The sequence below is a fragment of the Nicotiana tomentosiformis genome, chromosome 1, assembly GCF_000390325.3.
Source record: "Nicotiana tomentosiformis chromosome 1, ASM39032v3, whole genome shotgun sequence".
In the NCBI taxonomy this organism is placed as follows: Eukaryota; Viridiplantae; Streptophyta; class Magnoliopsida; order Solanales; family Solanaceae; genus Nicotiana; species Nicotiana tomentosiformis.
In genome coordinates, this window is record NC_090812.1 from 83412884 (window position 1) to 83434175 (window position 21292).

Below are 21292 nucleotides of genomic sequence, written 5' to 3' on the forward strand. Positions count from 1 at the left end.
CCTCAGGTTATGGGTATGTTAAAGGACCTCTCATGATTTTTAGTTGTGGAGTGAAGTAGATTTTCATGTCGTGTTATGAGTTTGGACTCAGAAAGATTAAGTGATTTCATAGTAATTGTAACTACGAAAGGGTATAACAAGATACCAATTTAAGGTTAATCAGGTAGGTTCTCCCCTGCGAAGCAATCTACGTAGGTGCGTTGCTTATTCTGTGAATGGAGATTTTCTTTTCTGCCAGCGGGGCGTATATGATGATATTTGAATTGAATCTGGTTGAGAAATTTGACTTGAGTGTTCATTGAATGAATGCGAGTTTAGAGGACGATTAAGGTATTTTATGGTTGATGTTGCACGAGCTTAAGAATAATTTTTGTTGAACTGACTACGGTATTATGACGGTAATAGAGTATGGAAATTGTAAGTTATCGAGTGTTTTAATTTATGGCTTTGAGCCAAGTGGGGGAGTCAACTAATGGCAATTCAATTCATGGTTATGTGTCAAAATTTTGTTTTGGTCTGAGGTATACATGGGAATCAGCTAGTCAAATATAGTATAATATAGTATCGTATCCACAGGGATCTGATTTAAATAGTGTTCTTGTAGTTTCTAGCATGGTTACTATCCAAGATAATCAATAATTGAGATTTATATGATTAAGAACTAAAATTAACTAAGAATCTAAAGTTATTGACTAGGGACAATCGTAACAATGAGTAAGAAAATAAGGTTATCAGTGGGAGAAGATAGGGTTTTGATAGGATAGGTAAAAAATAATTGTTTGAGATCTAACTCTAGATAATTCTCTTCTAATGTTCAAGTGAGTGTCTCGAATTCACTCGATAATTAGTTTAAATGTTCAGCAAAAACTCTTCTCTCGATTAAGGCTTAACGAACCAATTCAAGCATGTGAAGATATGCAAGAATGCATAGTGGATTGGTCTTTAGGAAAACCCCTTTTTATTATTCTCCTAACTAGGTTTAATCAACAATTCAACTAGCCTCTTCCAATTACTAAGAAAAATTAATGAACTAAACGAACAATATAATTCAAAGATATCACAAGTTATGCCTCTCTCAATTACATGAACAAGTGAATATAGATGCTACAATTAAATCATCCAAAAACGATTCAATACATAAAATTAGAGTTATAATACACAAACAAATATCAATACGCCAAATCAATAAAACCATAAAGGGAATTACTCCATAGATATGAAGCAATTAATCACAAATATGTTTAAAGTATAGGAAAATATAAAACGATCCAAACTCGGGTCTTGAGTGAGGATTGAATGATGAAATCCTTGTGTTTTTTCTTCTCCAACTCTTCCTTAGCCTTCTTAGGTCTAAATAATGTCAAAAGTCCCTAAAATAATGTTTTTCCATGTATTTATACCAAGTAGGGTCGGTCCTAGACGAAATCACCTTTTCCGAGCCGAAAATAAAACATTTACATTGTAAAACATACCTAGGCGACGCGCCATATAGGGCATTAGTGGACATCTTCAGCGAGCTCAACAATTGACAGGCAGGAGAAATTGGGCAGCCACGGCGGCCCACGTGCCGCGGTAGTGGGGTTTTCTCTGACTACGAATCAAACTTCAATTTTTGATATCCAGACTTGGTCCTCGACCCCCGAAAATGATCTCGGCTTAATCTCTTGAGCTTTTACTTAGACTTAAAACCTCCAAATAGCTCGAATTAGCTCCACAACATCTACATAACTCGGAATCTATCCTACAATGCATAAAACATACAATAAGTGCAAAACACTACCAATTAAATCTCAAAACAAGTTAACTGCAGAAAATTAGAGTGAATTAAGCGACTAAAATACGATTATAGCCAACCATCAAGAATCCTAAGTAGATCTAGAACCACCAATATAATAGGATTAAAGCCTCCTGGACCATAGGCATGGGACGAGTAGCGCACGCACAGGAAACGACTTAGAATTGAATTAGAACGCTTTAAGTAAACTACTTTAACATAGTAATCGGGTAGCATGAGATGATAGTCTATACCCGCTAAATAATATGAGCAACCCTTACCCTGAAGGGGTTGCGAAGTATTATTTATGTTTCACGGAGTGATCCTTTAGACTAAAAAACTTAGGACCCCCCTCCTTTACATGTTTATTGTTCACACTTAGTCATTGAATATAGAATAATTAAGTTATACCTTGTAACCTCTAAAGACTTGTATTGATTATCTATAAAGTTTAGTATTTGACATGATTTTCTTTACACTTGTTCACAATAGAACCTTTAAACTCCCTGTCTTCCCACACTTATATGATCACTTAGGACAATTACAATGCGATAATCCCATAGTGTAAAATTCGGCCGAGACTCACAGTTGTGGACATCGAAGAGCGCCTAACACATTCTTTTTGAGGTAATTTGAGCCCATACCAGATCTTTGGTAAAATGGACTAGTTAAAATAGAGTTATTTGCAAATAGGTGCCCTAACGCACCTCAAAATCGTTAGGTGGCGACTCTTCTCATTTAGTACCCATTTAAAAGAGTTGTCACATGTCGAAGTCTGCTTTCATGAGAAAAAGAGGCGCGACAGCATGGCGACTTTGCTAGGGATTTACACTTAGGCTCTTACCATAATGAAGTTGACTTATGTGGATTAACAGATTATTTGATGACATGCAAATCCTTACCCTTATTTTCCCTTATTTGTTTAAATTGCTATGACAAGTACATCCCCTCCCCATTTTTCCCTTTATTTGCTATGACATGCACATGCTCTCTCCATTGCTTTCATCTTGTTTAAGACTACTATATCACGTCTTTCCAGTCCTTATCTCCCTATCTGATTCATTTAGTTAAGATCTCGCATGTTTTCATGAGTTAAACCGACTTCTCTCTTTTGTCTTTCTCTTTTTCTTTTCTTTCTCCTGTTTATATTTTTTACTATTTTAATGAACTTTCATCATGTTAATATTTGGCAACATGTTACTATTTTTGCATAAAGCATGATCACACCTTCATACTACACTCGTGCTTATAATAAACTTAGTTGCGCTTGATGAGTGTCTGGGCTTTCCTAAAATAATACCCTTTTAAACTGAAAAGGCTTAATTGTGGTAACTGGTCAATAAGCAGTGCAATCAACGATCCTGTGCTTTTCCCTCTCAAGTTGTCCACTTGAGAGTACCAGTAGACCTTTCTAGAAACCACACTCTGATTTGAAACGTACATGCATCATGCTAAACATAGTAAGGATTGCAACGTCATTGACGTATCAACCTGCTTAGATGAACCCTGTCCAAAGTCCAACAAGATTTGCATAATCCCAAAGGATAATGTCACGTTATGTGCATTACTTGGAGAAAACGTGCCAGTATGTTGATCATTATTGCATAAATTGTCGAATCTAGAGGGGGAAAGGGCTAACTTTTATTTGTTGGTAGAAAATGAAGCACGAAATCCCCAGGTTCGGTATGGTCCAGAATATACCGAGTTCGCTAATTGCCTGGTGGAACGACCTTGCACCCTGTGACAGAAACCATGTGAGGAGGGGTAGCCTGCTATCTTTGCTGAATATTCAACCAAATAGGGGACTGATCAAGGCTGCTACCATGTTCTGGGATGAGAAGAGAGTTGTTTTTCGATTTGGCAATATAGAAATGACTCCTCTCCTAAAAGAAATAGGGGGTTTCGCCAAGTTACTATGGGATAGTCCAGGACTATTGGTGCTAGAAAATCTCGCTCGATGCGATTTTCTGAAAATGCTGGGTTTTAAGAAGAATGACGAAAGGGTCTGTCTGAGGAAATCATACACCCCCTTTGAATTTCTATATGAGTGTTATGGGCATAGCAAATCATATCATCTTCATCATGAGGAGCGAGCCATTAACTTTTTGGGATTGGTGCATCGCCGAGTCTATGTCTTCGTAGTCTATTTGTTGGGTTTGTTGATCTTTACAATGCAAGGGGGAAGAATTCATACTCGCTTAGCCATGGTCGTCGGGACCTTAATGGAGGGTATTGAGGGGCAGAAGTACACTATCATCCCGGTGATCCTAGACAAGATGTACCGTGCTGTGGATCAGTACAAGCATGGGTTTCGACACTTTGAGGGTTATAGTCTCATACTATAAGTTTGGCTGCTGGAACACTTTCAGAGGGGTGATTATCGCTAGGAGCTTCTGCGAAGGCCACTAAATTACTACATAGCCAGTCATCATCTAAAGAAGATGACATTCATTCAAGACAGGTTTGCAAAGCCTAGAAATACTGTAGGCAGGGTGCATTTATTCAGACTCCTTGGAGAGGAAGTAAAGAAGGTTTGAGGGAGCTATAAGATGGAGAGAATTTTTGCTATTTGGGAGAATATTTGGGGATAGAAAAATTCGGATAGAATTAAGGGGATTTTTCTGAAAAAATAGAAGAAAACTAGAGTTTGTTTTGGGGGTTGTTTTTTATTTTTGCTTTCTTCTTTTTCCTTTTCATTTGAGATTCCGCAGAAAGATATAAAAAAAATATTCAGTTATGTTTTTCTTCTTAATATGATTTCAAGAGTCAGAAAAATTCAAAAAAAAGTTGTGTTCTTCTTCTGGATTTTCATTTGAAACATGGAGATTATTTGAGGTTTGAAGCTGATTCGAGGCGTCATTCGAGTTCGAGCTCGCGGTTCCAGATTCGTTTGCCGTTGCTCTATTCGTTTCTAGTTAAATTTGTCATTTGATCTTTTGCTTGTATTCTTCCTTCCATCTGACAGAAATATATTGGAAAATTTCATTTCAGGTATCCTCTATCTTTATTACTCTTGTTAGTCGATTGTGAATCAAAGCCATAGAGGGAGTCATTCTAAGATAGGCTAATCAGTAGTAGTTTTGGGTTTTAATTGATTTTCTTTCTGATTTATGGATGCTGCTTATTGTCACTCCTTGAGTTTTCTTTTGGAAAGCCTCTTACGTTAGAGTTTGAATGAATTAGAGTATGCTTGATTCCCTGGTTTCGACTTGCCGCCCTTCTGATTTCCTTTGTGAATATCGTTGAATGATTTTCATGCTTTGTAATATTGTAAATGCTAACAACGTTTGAAAGGTTAACTCAAGTTCGTCGTGATAAACTCCTTATCTAACATGGTTCTAACATGGTTCTTCCATTTAACTGCTCTTCATGTCTAAGCCCTTTAATGTTGGGATTCTGTTTCACACGAATTGAAAAGTTATTATGGAGTTATATATAAATTCATCATTTGAGGAAAATCCGATTCCGAGTCGATCTTTAGATTGAAATAGAATTCGGCACTTCATGTACTTTTGTAGAAATTAGATTTTCAGCATGTTGGTTTGCTTTCCTTCAACTGATTTAAACATGTAAAAAGTTGTGAAGATCTTTCAATTTGCTTAGATTGCCAAGTGAAAAGATGAATTATCTTATTGTTAAGGACCTACATGAAAGAACAAGAGGGGGTGAATTGTGATCGATTAAAACTTAGTTGACTAAGTTTTAGATTAGTCGACTAGATTCTGCACAATGAACAGTTTAAAGAAAGATAAACCAAGCAAACTGAAAGATAACGGGACATAATAATTTTTATACTGGTTCAGTACCGATGATGTACTTACATCCAGTTTCCCTTGGGTTACAAGGGACTTCTTAGATCTTTGATAATGGGTTACAATAATGATGGTTTTGGTTTGCTCACCATCAACAACATTCAGTGATAATAGCTTCTTTAAAGTTGGCACAACTCTCTTTTTGTGTACTATATCTTTCTATCTTTTATGACACTTGTAGACTCAGGAATACAGTGTTTGTACTAAGAACTAGAAAGGTTTAGAATCAATTTTCGTAGTTACGCCCAGTTCTTGAATATGCGCAAGTCTTTTTATAGATCAGATTTGAGAACTGTTTTACCATTGTTTTTATCAGTGCACACAACGTTTTCATGATACTTGATTCATGACCATGTATTTGATTCCTTAAATAAGGATGGGCTGAATTTAATAATCCAGGGAGGGCTCTTAAGTCGAGATCTGGGGAGTTGCTTCCATTCTCCAAGCTTTGTCGAAGAAGAGAGAGCAGTTGATGGGCTGGATTAGTTTTATCCAGGGAGTGCTTTTCATGCTCCATGATTTATTGGGTAGAGGAGCATCACTTCAAGTTGTCTCCCATTATATTTTGTTCCCTTTCTATTTTAAATCTTTCTTTATACAAAATCTATTGTTTTGGATTTGCAGGTGAGTCACATAAGGCAATGGTCCAAGATACATAAACATGGAGTGGATCTTCATTACTTTTTGGCAATGCTTGCTTCACCTGAATATGTATATTATAACATTAGTCAAGACTTCTTTATATATGTTGGATCATTATTAAAATTCTACACTTAACAATCTCTCCCTTTTTGATGATGACAATAAGCTAAAAAGAATTTGATTAATTTATGGATACTTCCCTGTTCTTTTCAAGCGTGCTCCCCCAGTCTTTAAGCTGATTTGAATCATTATCTGCACTGGTTTTTTTAAGTGTGCTCCCCCTATCTTTAAGTTGGTTGTTGATTTGAATCTGTAACTTTTTTGTAACACACTTGCAACCTTGTAGTTGTAGTTCACGTGCATACCTGCAACTCTTTCTTACTCCACCTTTGACATCAATCAAAAAGAGAGGGAAACAAAACTTGGAGTAAAGGTAAGATACTAGTTAAGATAATAATACTAGTTAAGAAGGCATAAAATTTGTACAACTAAGCAGTTTGTTTTAGTAAGCATAGTCAACTAATTCTCATACCAGACACAGCCAAAAGAAAATAGTCTTAAGCTATCATAAAAAGCAAAAAGATTGTCTTATGCATTCCTGAACATTCAATGTCTCCCAAGGAAATATTTTAGTGTGTTGATCACTTTAGTGCAGAAGCTTTCATAAGAGGCATCAATGTCTTTGGTGACTTTGGTTAGCTTCTCAGAAACATCCTACATGACCCTGATCCCTTACCTCCTTGTGGCTTGAAGAGTGATCCTAAGTTTGGCCACGGCTGCCGCGGTTTCCTTGGTTACTTCTCTTATCTTGTCCACTTGTTCTTGCATAGAGGCTAGTAAATCATTGATATCTACAATGTTATGTTGCATCAGCATCAGTTGATCTGAAAAAGAGGATTTGATGGCTTAAGATTTTATTCCTCCATTACCCTGAGTAGGAATGACTTCTGATGCTTTGTCCTTTTTAAGCCAGGTTCCCTCAATTAAAGTATACCCCATCATGACAAAGGTAGTTTTGTCCTAGGTACTGGAGATAATTTTTAGAATATAGATAGATAGGTCCACTTTCACGACTTTCAAGATGTGAGAAACTAGTAGACCATAAGGCAAGCTGCTTGTAGAAGAGGAAACATCCCTGATACTTTCAAGCATGTATTGGCGTATCCAGACGAACCAGTTTATAGTTTTACCATTTACCAAACAGTACAGGACAAATACATCTCTGAGAGACAAAGTACTGAGTGAACCAGTACGGGGTAGCAAAGTGGTTGCGATAATGTGGGCTAGAACACGATGTTCAAACTTCAAATTCTTAGGACCTATATCGGGGGGGTTTCAGACAGAACACTTTTGGCCTCATCAAACGATACTTCAAAATTATCTGGCCAGGAATATTTCACAAAGAAGTTGTATCCAACAAACTTTGTGGCAAAGATTTTTTCAAATTGGTAAGAATCAAGGATAATGCGAGTTTCTAAGACCATGGTTTTTAGGTCTTCTTTATCATTCACAAAAAGATTTGCATAAAACATGTGCACGTGCTCTTCATAGACAATATCACCAACTGTAGCAAATAGGGAGACAAGTTTCTGAGTTTCAAAAATAGACAGAACATCACTGTGAGAGTTTTGCATAGATTTTACGCTTACAGTGCGACCAAATGCAATTGACTTTCCTTTGAAGGCGACAAATCTAGCCTTTTCTTCAGGACCATAGAAAATCATCTTGTCTTCAGGACCAAACACAATATTTTCAGTTATTACCTTTTTTTGAGACGATTGTTTGGGGATAGATTTGATTGGTCGTTTTTCTGCCCTCTTTTGAGATATGAGGATTTCTTCTTGGGAGCCACTTGATTCTTCCTCAGTGAGTGGGTTCTCTGTACTTTTGGAGGATTCGATATTAATACGATCATTTTTGGTTTTCTTGAATCGGTGGCTTCTTCTTGGCAAGGAAGAAGAGGGAGAGGGTTTTTATTTGGCCATGAGTAAGAAAAAGACAGAGAGAGAGAGAGAGAGTTTTGGTCCCTTTTGAGAGAGTGGGAGATACATTAGAGAGAGGAGGAGTTAACAAAAATAAGGACACCTAGATTTCTGGAGAGACGTATGAAAAACAACTGAAAAAATTTCTTCTGCAAAACTACACCATCAGTTCAAATAGGAGTATAGACTAATTAAGTGCTAAGAGATATTTTGGCACAAACAACAACATACATGGAGTTTTAAAAAGAGTAACTATGGAATAAATTAACCATGGTTATGAGAGAATTGTGCAAATGCCAATTTTGTTTAGAAGAAAACGAAATATTTCTTCAAGAAAAGGTTTTGTAAAAATATCCGCCAACTGATTTTCAGTATTAATAAATTCTAACACAATATCTCCTTTAGAAACATGATCACGTATAAAATGATGCTTGATCTCAATGTGCTTAGCCCTAGAATGATGCACAAAGTTTTTTGACAAACAGATTGCACTAGTATTGTCACACATGATCGGAACAAAGTTAAGATGTAAATCATAATCTAACAGTTGATGCATGATCCATAGTACTTGTGTGCAATAGTTGCCTACTGCCAAATATTCAGCTTCTATGGTGGGTAAGGCCACACAACTTTATTTCTTGTTGTGCCAGGATACAAGGGATTTCCCAAGTAATTGACATGTTCCACTTGTACTTTTTCTATCATGTTTATCTCCTGTAAAGTCTGCATCTGAAAAACCTTTGAGATTGAAATTTTCTAGACTTTCATACCATAATCCATAGTTCATTGTTCTTATCAAATATCTGATAATACGTTTAACAACAGTCAAATGAGTCACTTTAGGAGCTGACTGATAACTAGCACATTTGCAAACACTAAACATGATATTCGGTCGACTAGCAGTAAGATAGAGTAATGAGACGATTATACCTCGATACATTATTTCATCAACATTCTTACCAGTTTTATCTTCATCCAAGGTAGTCGATGGACTCATAGGAGTTCCTATGACTTTTGCATTGGACATACCATACTGTTTGATGAGTTCTTTCGTATATTTTATTTGACTAATGAAGATTCCTTTCTGTGTTTGCTTGATTTGAAGTCCAAGGAAGAAGGTTACTTCTTCCATCATACTCATTCCAAATTCTCCTTTCATAATATTTGAGAAATTCTTGCACAAAACAATATTAGTACTACCAAAAATAATATCATCCACATAAATCTGTACAATTAGGTTGCCTAGAGATGATCGCTTGATGAAAAGAGTAGTATCAATATTACCTCTGTCGAATCCATGTTTAATTAGGAAAAGGCTTAACCTTTCATACCAGGCTCTAGGAGCTTGCTTTAGGCCATATAAAGCTTTGGATAATTTGTAGACATGATTGGGAAAAAATTCCTTTACAAATCCTGGAGGCTGCTTAACGAAAACCTCCTCAGAAATAAATCCATTTAAAAAGGCACTTTTCACTTTTCACATCCTCCTCAGAAATAGTTTGAAACACTTATGAGCAGCATAAGCTAATAGAATGCGAATGGATTCTATCCTGTCAACAGGGGCGAAAGTCTCCTCATAATCAATCCCTTCTTGTTGTGAATAACATTGAGCAACTAGTCTCGCTTTATTTCGCACGACTTGTCCGGATTCATTCAACTTATTTCTGAATACCCATTTTGTACCAATAATGGATGCATTTGGTGGCTTAGAAATGAGTTTCCATACTTTGTTGTTCTCAAATTGATCAAGCTCTTCCTTCATTGCAATTTTCCAGTTTTTGTCACCAAGTGCTTCGTCCACCCTTTTTGGTTCAAGTTGGGATATGAGAGCGATATTTGATGACTGCTTTAGAGATCTTCTAGTCTTAATACCTTCCTGTGGGTCTCCAATGATATACTTATGGGGATATCTAGGTTCGCTTTTCCATTCATTTGGGATGAATAATTCTAACTCCTTTTTAGCAGAGTTAGTTGGACTGATCAAGGTGGACTCCTGATTTTCTGTCAGAGACATAGTCGACTGATCTTTCTGATTAGTCACTTCTTCAGAGGAAATTCCACTTGCATCGATGGACTTTGGCACTATGAAAATTTCTTCATTTTCAAGAAGATGATTATTCTTCAAATGAGGGTTAGTATCCACAAAAACAACATGTATAGATTCTTCAATGGATAAAGTATGCTTATTAAAAGCTCTATATTCTCTACTGGAATAAGAGTATCCGAGAAAAATACCTTCATCGCTTTTGAGATCGAACTTACCAAGATTATCTTTTCTATTGTTGTGAATAAAACACTTACACCCGAAGGGATGAAAATAACTGATGTTGGGACGTTTTCCTCTCCATAGTTCATATGGAGTCGTCTTGAGTATTGGTCGAATAAGACGTCTATTGATGATATGACATGTTGTACTTACGGCTTCTGCCTAGAAGTGGTGTGGGAGAGAATTTTCCAAAATCATGGTTCTCGCCATATCTTGTAGAGTTTTGTTTTTACGTTCTAACACTTCATTTTGTTGTGGCGATCTTGGAGAAGAGAAATTATGAGAGATCCCTTGATCATTGCAGATGTTCTCAAAAGCTTTTCTTTCGAACTCTCCTCCATGGTCACTTCTTATGGAGGAAATGTAGTAACCTTTTTCACGTTGTATTTTCTTGCAAAAGACTTCAAAATATTTTAGAGCTTCATCTTTGTGACTTAGAAAAATAACCCAGGTGAATCTAGAAAAATCATCTACTATAAAAAAGGCATACTTTTACCACCTATGCTAGCAGTTCTAATAGGTCTAAAAAGATCCATATGCAATAGTTGAAGAGGTTTTGAAGTGGAAAAATTGTTTGTGACTTTAAAAGAGGATCTGATTTGTTTTCCTAGTTGACATGCATCACAAATTTGATCTTTCGAAAAATCTAGTTTTGGAAGACTGATGACAAGATCATTTTTAAAAAGATTATGAATAGTGTGCATGCTAGCATGACCAAGTTTTCTATGCCATACTCAGGGGTCATCAAGAATGGAAGATAGACAAATCTGATTACCAGAGCTTTCCAAGTTACTGATAGTATAAATATTTTTGTCCCAATTTCCAGAGAGAATACCTTTACCTGATTCATCTACAATAAACCAACCATGTTTTTTGAACCGAATCTCGTAGTCATTATCACATAGTTGACTAATGCTGAGAAGATGGTACCCAAGTTCTTCAACCAGATACACTTCATCTACATCACATGTTGAGCTGAGAGGAACCTTTCCAACGCTAATTACATTTCCTTTTGATTTGTCTCCAAATGTAATTGTTCCTCCATCTAGTATGGTGATAATTTTGAATAATCGTTTGTCAATAGTCATATGTCTAGAACACGCGCTGTCAAGATACCATTTTCCTTTTCGATTCTTATTGCGGTATTCCTGCAAAACAAAGTTACTTGTTTTTAGGTACCCAAGCCTGCTTGGGTCCTGAATGGTTAGACTTCTGAGTGTTAGCTTGACTAATGGATTTAGGTCGCCAGACCCATCTCTTGTTGTTTTTGATCCTGCAAAGATAAGAAGCGTGACCAGGTTTTCCATAGTAAAAACACAGCGGATGTTTTTGATTTTTAGAGTCCCTTTCTACTCTGATTTTGTTCCTGCACTGGTTAGTGTTGTGACCATTTTTACCACAATAAGAACATCCCTGAGAGTTTCTATTTTTAATCGAAGATGCATGAGGAATAGTCTGATTTGATTTGACAGATGTCACGACCCGAAATTTCCCACCGACGGGACCGTGATGGTGCCTAACAATTCACTTGCTAGGCAAGCCAACGTTAGAAAATCGTTAAACCAATTCCTTATTTCCATTCAGTAAATAACAATAATTAACTAAAATAAAATATAATAAGTACAGAATATTATAAAAATGTATTACTTACTACCACCCAGATCTGGAGTCACAATTCACAAGCATTCTAAAATTTACTACAAGTAATAGTCTGAAAGAAATACAATTGTCTGAATGAAAGAAAACAGTAGGGCATAAAAGATAGACGGGGACTTCAAGGTCTGTGAATGCCGACAGATCTAACTTGAATCTCCGGACAACGGACCAATAACAAAATCTCGATCAACCTGAGCCGGTATCAAAATCTGCACAGAAAGTGCAGAGTGTAGCATCACTACAACAGACCCCATGTACTGGTAAGTGTCGAGCCTAACCTCGGCGAAATAGTGACGAGGCTAGGATAAGACACCCATATATAACCTGAACAGTATAATCATGCTAGTGGCAACAACTGTAAATAAAGAAATAACGCAGAAATAATGGGAAGGGGACATACAGTGAGGGAATACAACATAAAGAGTGAGAATAATGAAAAGATAGAATTAAACCGAAAATCCTTAAAACGGATTGAGCAATTAAAACAGCAAGGAAAACTGCACGGCATCACCCTTCATGCTTTTACTCTCAACCTCACCAAATAAATAAATAGAACGGCACGACATCACCCTTCGTGCATTTACTCTAAACCTCACCAAATAAATAAATAGAACGGCACGACATCACCATTCGTGCATTAAACTTCTCATAATATACACGGCATCACCCTTCGTGCTTTAAACCTCTCATAATATACAAGGCATCACCCTTCGTGATTTACACTTTTCCTCACAATATAAATAATGCATGAACGGCATCACCCTTCGTGCTTTACGCTCCTTCTCACAAATCATAGAATCAATAACAACGGATAGATAAGAGTATCATAAAGAAACCAGTATTTTACCCATAATCAATAGCACAATGTAATCTCAACCTTGAATCAATATTTGAAAGTTACTAAATCTCAGTTAAACCAGTTATGAGTCACCCAACATTTCAAATAATCCGCTAAGCATGGATAGTAGAATTTAAGGCTACAAAATAGACAAGAATAGAATTTCACTCGCATGCTATGACTCGACAACGATGCATAGATGCTCGTCACCTCACCTATAAATCGTATTTAACAACCAAACACGTAGCAAATGAACACATAATACATATTCCCTCAAGCCAAAGTTAGACACGATACTTGCCTTGCTCTGAAGGCCAATTAATTCTCAATCACAGCTTTTCCATTGGAATTCACCTCCAAACCACTCGTATCTATTCAAAAATGAGTCAATAATATCAAATATTGCTAAAGGAATCAATTATATTTCATAAATTAAATTTTCCAAATTTTCCTCCAAAAAATAAAAAACTCGACCCCGGGCCTGCTTGGTCAAAATGTAATTAGTTTCCGAATATGTAATTAGTTTTGTAATTAGTTTACCCATTCACCCCCGAGCCCGAATGTGTAATTAATTTTGGAATCCGATCTCAAATTGGGGTCTAAATCCTCAAGTTTACGAAATTCCTAGTTTCTACCCTAACCCCTAATTCTACCATGAAAACTCTAGATATTTGGTTGATAATTCAAGAAATGTAATGGGTAATTGAAAGAAAATGGTTTAGAATCAGTTACCAACAATTTGAGGAAGAAATGGCTCTCGAAAAATCACCTCTCACCGTTTGATTTTTGAGAAAAATAAATTTTTGGCTAAAATCCCGTTTGTTTGGATTCTGTTAAGTGCTGGGCGACAGTGTTCATCGCATTCACGAGAGCACTGTCGCATTCGCGAAGCGTATAGGCTGCCAAGCCTTCGCGTTCGCGAGACAGTGTTCGTGTTCGCGTAGGCTACCACCCCATGGCCTTCGCGTTCGTGAGACATTGCTCACGTTCGCGATGAAGGAACGATCGACTCTCCCCCAGGTGTGCCTAACACTACGCGTTCGCGAGGAGCCGGCCGCGTTCGCGAAGGGTAATGCCCCCATCGCTTCGCGTTCGCAACCAAGAAAACTTCAGCTGCCCAGTTTACTCTTCACGTTCGCGAGAGTACCTTCGCGAACGCGAAGAAGGACATGCCAGAACACCTGCTGCAGCAAAATACCAGATTTTCAAAGTCCAAAACATCCCATGGCCTATTCGAAACTCACCCGAGCCCTCGGGGCTCCAAACCAAACATGTACACAAGTCTAAAAACATCATACAGACTTGCTCGCACGATCAAATCGCCAAAATAACACTTTGAACTACAAATTTAGCACCAAATCAAATGAAATTCTCAAGAACACTTTAAAATTTTATTTTCTCAACTGGACGTCTGAATCACGTCAAATCAACTCCGTTTCTCACCAAATTTCACAGATAGGTCTTAAATATCATAATGAACCTATACCGGGCTCTGGAACTAAAATATGAACCCGATACTAACAATGCCAAATATCAATCAATTCTTAAAAACAAATAATTTCCAGACTTTAATTTTCATCAAAAATTCATAACTCAAGCTAGGGACCTCCGAATTAGATTCCGGGCATACGCCCAGGTCCCATAATTCGATACGGACCTACCGGGACCGTCAAAGTATGGATCCGGGCCCGTTTACTAAAAGTGTTGACCGAAGTCAACAAAAATTAACTTTTAAGGAAAAACTTCTTATCTTCATTAATTTTCAACATAAAAGCTTTCCGGAAACCTGCCCGGACAGCGCACACAAATCGAAGAGGGTACAATGAGATTTTTTTTAAGGCTTAAGAGCGCAGATTCGAGTTCTAAAATATAAGATGACCTTTTGGGTCATCACAACAGAGCTATGACTTATGAATTTTATTAGTCCATTCAGTTGAAGTTTAAGCTCATTAACTTCATTTTAAAGCATGTCACGCTCAATTTCACATACTTCCAACTTTATGGCCCAATCTTTCTTTTCGCTTTGGATTTTTCTGAGTTCTCTTAAAACTGTTTTGATATCTGTAAGAGCAATATCAACAAATTCTTGAAGTTCATAATAGTTGGGACACGAATGAAGACGTACCTCACTGGTTTCTTCGTCTGCCATGAGACAGAGTTCGCCGGAGTCTTTTTCCTCATCTGCTTCATTTTCTGCCATGAGCTCTGGCTAATCTAAGTCTTTATTGCTATCTTCTTTTGAGACCATGAAACACATATTTGAAATTTCTTCATCACTCCAGGATCCAAAGGACTTCTTTTTCTGAAAGTTCCCGCTTAGTTTTCTTTTCAGCTTGGGACAATCATCTTGAATGTGTCCGTATTTTCCACATTCATAGATTCTTCCATCATTTTTATCGTTTTCATTGCTCGTCCTTCCTTTTTTGAAGTTTGATCTACCTCTTCTGCTATATCTGTGTTTCCTAATCATGCTTGTGACAACTTGGGAGAGCATGGCTATATTTTCATCTTGTTCTTCTCCTTCCTCATCTTCTTCATTTTTTGATTCAACAACAGTTGCTTTAAAAGCAACCGTTTTCTTCTTTTCTTATTTAATTTGCATGTCCAAGTGAGTTTTCTCAAAGGCAATTAGATCACCTCTTAGTTCATCATAGGATATTTTGTCAAGGTCCTGACATTCTAGAGCAATAACTTTGGGTTGCCAAATTGTGGGTAGATTTCTAAGGATTTTTCTGACCTGTTCTCCACTTTTGATTGGTCTACCAAGAGACTTTAGATCTCCAAGGATTTTGCTGAACCTAGAGAACATTTCCTCCACTGATTCTCCATATTTCATTTGGAATAGTTCATAGTCACGAACTAGAAGATTGATCCTTGTTTTGTTTACCTTGTTGGTTCCTTCATATGTTACTTCCAATTTATCCCATATTTTCTTGGCAGTTTCACAGCTCGAAATCTTTTAATATTCTTCTCCACGGATAGCATTGTACATAAGATTTTTTGCTTTGGCATTCACAGTTATTACAGCAGCTTGTTCGTCAGTGTAGTCATCTAAATCAAGTGGGTCAATTGATACTATGACTTGACCATACTCATCTTTCTTTGACGGAACTGGCAAATTTCTCTTTTTGATCACACGCCAAATTTTGGTGTCATATGACATAGTGTATGTTTCCATTCGAACTTTCCAGTGAGAAAAGTGTTTCCCGTTAAAATATGGAGGTTGTACCTGAGAGGTTCCCTTTTGAAATAATGCACCGACGACTGTGTTTGATCCCGTGATCTTTTTCTCACTAGTTGTTAAGCAAGGTCAGTAAGCCTGGCTATGATACCAATTGAAAGAATAAGAGGGGGGGTGAATTGTGGTCGATTAAAACTTAGTTGACTAAGTTTTAGATTAGTCGACTAGATTCTGCACAGTGAACAGTTTAAAGAAAGATAAACCAAGCAAACTGAAAGATAACGGGACACAACAATTTTTATACTGGTTCAGTACCGATAAGGTACTTACATCCAGTTTTTCTTGGATTACAAGGGACTTCTTAGATCTTTGATAATAGGTTACAATGATGATGGTTTTGATTTTCTCTCCATCAACAACATTCAATGATAATAGCTTTTCTAAAGTTGACACAACTCTCTTTTTGTGTACTATCTCTTTCTATCTTTTATGACACTTGTAGACTCAGGAATACAGTGTTTGTACTAAGAACTAGAAAGGTTTAGAATCAATTTTCGTAGTTGCGCCCAATCCTTGAATACGCGTCAGTCTTCTTATAGATCAGATTTGAGAGTTGTTTTACCATTGTTTTTATCAGTGCACACAATGTTTTCATGATACTTGATTCATGACCTATGTATTTGATTTCTTAAATAAGGATAGGCTGAATTTAATAATCCAAGGAGTGCTCCTAAGTCGAGATCTGGAGAGTTGCTTCCATTCTCCAAGCTTTGTCGAAGAAGAGAGAGCAGTTGATGGGCCGGATTAGTTTTATCCAGTGAGTGCTTTTCATGCTCCATGATTTATTGGGTAGAGGAGATCATTTCAAGTTGTCTCCCATTATATTTTGTTCCCTTTCTATTTTAAATCTTCCTTTATACAAAATTTATTATTTTGTATTTGCAGGTGAGTCACAAAAGGCAATTGTCCAACATACATAAACATGGAGTGGATCTTCATTCCTTTTTGGCAATGCTTGCTTCACTTGAATATGTAAATTATAACATTAGTCAAGACTTCTTTATAGATGTTGGATAATTATTAAAATTCTACACTTAACACTACATACCACTAGGAGCGGCAAACGGGCGGGTCGGGTCGGATATGGTTCGGGTCAAAAACGGGTAATGAAAAAATGGATAAATTATCCGACCCGACTCATATTTAATACGGATAAAAAACGGGTTAACCGGCGGATAATATGGGTAACCATATTATCCATGACTTCTTGCATATGATCACTTTTAGGAGAATTCTTAGTCTTCCTAACTTGAGGAACCCCCAATTTGAGGCTTTACAAATGTAAAAGTCAGACCCATTGGTTATCCATTTTCTAAATGAATAGTATGGTTCTTGTCCATATTTGACCCGTTTTTAAATATTTCATTATCCAACATATTTTTAGTGGATAATATGAGTGGGTAATTGTTTATTTTAACCATTTTGCCACCCCCAGTACCATTGTCTTTCGTGGTTTTATGATCAAGTTTTTGAAGGCATAGTTTAGCACTGTTAGTCAGGTTATCCAGCATGTCAATCATATTCTAAAGTTGTCACTTTTGCTGTTCTAATAGTTATTTTTGTTGTGCCTGACCAAAGAATTCCTACTGTTCCTTTGAACCCCATGCGCCAAAGTAATATTCTTGTGGTCAAATTTGTTTATAACATGTTCTCTTTCTTGTTAAAATGTTCAAAAGTTGGTGAAATGGTCGTGTAGGGAATCTGTACCTTTGCCTTAAATTTTGAATGCTAATGCTAAAGTGTGTTTTGCTTTATTTTGACCGTATTTAGATGCTAATTGGGTAATATATTATCGTATGTCCTCGGTTGGTTAATTTGTAAATATGAAAGTGAAGAAAGGTTTGTAAGGCGTTGGTTCAAAGGGTTAAATTTATGGGCTTTAGGATCTGACATATCAAAAGGGTTAGGAAAATTGGGTTGGATAGAAATCTTTTAATGGCTCTTCTCATGGCTCAAGTCACCTTTACTTTTATTAGCCTCTCAGTCTCTTTCTGCATCGGATGCTTATTATGGATACTTTATTTAGTTGATGATTGATTTTGTTGGACATGAATTTGTTTGAATGATTTGGGCCGTGGGAGTGGGGAAAGACAAGCCCATTAGAGGTTGAATTTGCTCATATGCTTTAGGATTGGGCTAAGTCGAACAAGTGAAATTAATTGATAAAAATAAGCATGATTTAGAATTTTCTTTTATTTTATCTCATTTAGTTTTCTTTCATTTGTTTAAGTTATTACTTACCGCTAGGAGCATGCTTAGACCGGCCATATTTGGGTAGGCAAACCTTTAGGGCGTTTATGCTTTAGTTTTGTCGAGGCGAGGAGTCGTCCCTTTAGTTGATTATATTATCCGGGGAATGTCCCAAAGAACTTTTGTAAATATGTTGGACGTCGTGACGAGCATTGTGGAGAAGTTATAGTATAGGTTAATTTAGGATTTTTCTTATCTTTTTCTTTTCATTTTCTCTTATTAGGTGGGACGGCCTCGAGCCTCTTTTGTGTTTATTTTGCTTTTACCTGTTCTTTTTACCTCAATTTGAATATTTTAAAAGCCAACTAGATCGGGTACGTAACTGTGACTTTCACGGGCTCAGCAATGCCTAATACCTTCTCCCCGAGTCAAATGAACCCCCTTACCCGGAACTCTGGTGCAGTCAGTTGTAGAGTCAAACGTGTGTTGAAAATAAAATTGCTTTTAAATGGTGACTTGGCTCACCGAGATTATATGCCAAGTGGCGACTCTGAACAATCTTTTAAAACATAATTTTTGTCACTTTTCAATTATGAGAAAAACCTTTTGAGATTTATAAATCTTTTTATTAATATTAAGAGGGTTAGTGAAGTAAAAAGGGAGTGTGACAGCTTTGGCGACTCTGTTGGGGAGTTGCAAGTTCAAGCTCATACTTTGATCTTGTTGGCTTTTTAGAATATTCGGTTGAGGTTTTTATGTTTTTATTTGCTTTATCTGATGTTTATTATGTTTTTATACTTTGTTATTATTTGCTAGTTGCTTATGTGTTTATAATTTTCTCTTTATGTGTTTACTGCTTTATAACTGTCATCATTTGCATAACCATGGGTCTTCTTTCTACAACAAGTCTTCCGGAGTAAGTTTGAGCGTACACGGCCTTTTTGTGGGTCACCCGTATCTTTAGGAGGGTGGCGTGGGAGCGTGGAGTGGGCGGACAGCTAGAGCAGCCGCCATCAACCACGTGCCGCCCCGAATTGCCTTGACTAGTGAACCCCAAACGTAGGTGAGCCTTTAGGTCATGCTTATTTGCATCATGTCATTTAGACCTAGCAGGATTCAGTCCCAGGCACCGTGTCAGTTGTAGGAAGCCTGTCCAAATTATGTCAAAATGGGCCCGTGGCCCAAAAAGATATTTAATCACCCCTATGTGCTACATGTTACATTTTTTAAGGGTGAATGGGTCATTTGGCGGACCAGTGAGAACGAAAAGAGGGTGAAATATAAAATGAATCAAGTAGGTCCCATTTATATTTTTCTTTCACAGTTTTCCCAAAAAAAAAAGAGAAAAAGAAAATCCAAAAAGATTTTACATTTTCCATCATTTTTCAAAAAAGACAAAAAATATGTTTTCTCCAAATAAGTTTTTTTTCTCTCTTCAAATTCTCTCCCATATCCAATCTTCCCGAACTACGCATACCCGATTCTCGTCTTTTAAGGCGGGATACATAGGCATCCCACATAGGGTCCGGTCTTCCTAGTGAGTCTTAGGTTATTCGCTTCGAGGGTCGTAGCCAAATCTTGCATGTCTAGTCACGTTTGGCCACATTGGTCATTTTGCAAAATAGGGTTATTTTTTCAAAGTGGCTTGTTATCCCATGTCTTAGAGACCTAAGTCAACAACGAGGTGTCATCTCAGTTTTAAGGTCCATTCCTGTTGAATTTACATGTCTAGCCAATTTTGGCCATATCGGCCATTCTTGCAAAATGGGGTCATTTTCGCGAAAGTGGTTCAATGACTCATGTATTAGAATCTTGCATCCACAACTAGGTGTCCTATTACTTTAGGGTCCGTCTTTGTGGGATTTGCATCTCTAGCCGCGTTTGGCCATATCGGCTATTTTTGCAAAATTAGGTCATTTTTGCAAAATAATTTCTAGGGCCATAATTATTGGGAGTTTGAAGCCATCTAAGCCCTAGTGAGGTATTTACATGTCTTTGAGATCACCTTTGTTGAGTTTGCACTAATAGCCAATTTTGGCCACGTAGGCCATTCTGCAAAAATAGCCCAATCATTTCTTGCATGTGTCCAATTGGAGATGTTGTGGTCTCACATAGTGTCTCAAGTCACTAATATATTTGGTCTTATTTTTTTCATTCAGGTTTGAATTCATTTACAAGAACTCGAGCATGACAGATACCCCAGGACCATTCCAGTCAGGACCGTTGCATACATGAGTTGCTTGAGGATACTTTTATGTTTTGAGTATGTCATTCATGTTGTCTTTTACTTTCTAGTCTTGTACAGTGGTATCGAGTCTATTAGGTGGTATCACAATTTGTCGTAATCTAGTTGAATTTGTTGAATCTTTTGTTATCGTAATTCCTTTGATGTATTTGCAAAAGAAATTATAAATCAAAAATCAAAAATCAAAAAGGATTTTTGTTTTTAGTTTATTTAGTCTATTAATTTTCCAGAAATACGCTTGGTCTGATTCATGTGGAATATGATACATAGACAACCTACATAGGGTTCGATCGAATCGTTTTTGAAATTAAAAGAGAACAAGAAAAAAAGAGAATAAAGTTGTGGGACGTGAGGGGTGAGAGAAAGAAAAGAGTGATAATTAGAAAGAAAAATAGAGGAAGGAAAATGAGCAAGACAAGAAGTGCTAGAAAAGAAAGAAAAGAGAAGATTGAAATGAACAAAATTGGGATGATGCCAAGTGACCTTGTGACCCTCAAAGTCATTCTAGAACCGTTAATTGTTGCTAGGTACATTGCACGCAATGTGATATTTTTATCTGATAAATGCCCTAACGCTAACATGTTGGCTTTGTTTTGCTCCTCATTGTTACTTTCATTGTTATCATAACAGAAGGTGGTTAGTTTGT

At 36.9% G+C, this 21292-nt stretch overlaps 1 pseudogene; it reads right to left on the reverse strand.

The window, feature by feature from the left end:
- Positions 1-8841: 8841 nt before the first annotated feature.
- LOC138907069 (uncharacterized) lies at positions 8842-15170 on the reverse strand (annotated as a pseudogene).
- Positions 15171-21292: the final 6122 nt, after the last annotated feature.